The sequence below is a fragment of the Trichechus manatus genome, unplaced genomic scaffold (assembly GCF_000243295.1).
Source record: "Trichechus manatus latirostris isolate Lorelei unplaced genomic scaffold, TriManLat1.0 scaffold00031, whole genome shotgun sequence".
Taxonomy (NCBI): Eukaryota; Metazoa; Chordata; class Mammalia; order Sirenia; family Trichechidae; genus Trichechus; species Trichechus manatus.
Genome location: NW_004443967.1, coordinates 22,250,825 through 22,251,848, shown reverse-complemented (window position 1 = coordinate 22,251,848; position 1,024 = coordinate 22,250,825).

The following is a 1,024-nucleotide window of genomic DNA, read 5'->3' as shown; positions in this document are numbered from 1 at the left end:
GGCACAGGGTGGTGAACCGGGGTCCAGGCCGGGCACAGGGCAGTGAACCAGGGTCCAGGCCAGATGCAAGATGGTAAACCCAGCTCCAGGTTGGCCGCAGGGTGGCGTACCTGGTCCGGGCTGCATACACAGTACCGGCTCCAAGGCGCAGGAGAGGAGCGCACTGAGGGTTTGTGCCTCAGGTGGGGCCCGGGCCTGGTCTGGAGGAGTGCAGCTGTGTCTGGGAGCCGTAGCCGCCGTGGAGGCAAGCGGGAGGGGGCACATGGGGGCAGGGCCGAGGGTGGGAACAAGTGTGGGAATGGGTATGGGGGGGTGGTCAGAGGAGGCTTGGCCTTGCATGCTGTGTCCTTCACTGGACAGAGACCGAGTGGACGGAAGGATGCTGGGCTGGGCTGGCCTGGAGGGCAGTGGGGACACAAAGGTCAGCAGGCGTAGAGGGTCAGCTGGGAGATATACAGGGGTGGGGGGTGGGGGACCCGCACTGCTGGTGTTTGAATTGAGAGAATTTTTTCTATTTTATTTTTTATGACTTTTTATTTTGAAATAAATTCACATTTGCAGAAAAGTTGTAAGAAGAGTACGAAGAACTTCCACATATCCTTCACCAAGATTCCTCAGTTGTCGACATTTCATCAGACCTCAGTATTTTTCCGGTTTCTCAATAACGTCCTTCATAGCTCCTCCCCCCACAAAAATCTGACCAAGGTCCAAACGTTGCATTTAATTGTCACAACTTTTTGTTCTGCTCCAGTTTGGAACTCTTTTTTCTTTTTTAATTTTATTTATTTATTTTTTTATTGTACTTCAAGTGAAGGTTTACAGAACAAATAGTTTCTCATGAAACAGTAGCACACAGATTGTTTTATGACATTGGTTAACAACTCCACAACATGTCAACCTTCTCCCTTTTCAACTTTTTTTTTTTTGGTGAAAATATACATAACCAAAGATACACCATTTCAAAAATTTCTACATGCACAGTTCAGTGACATCGACTACGCTCTTCCAATTGTGCTGCTATTCT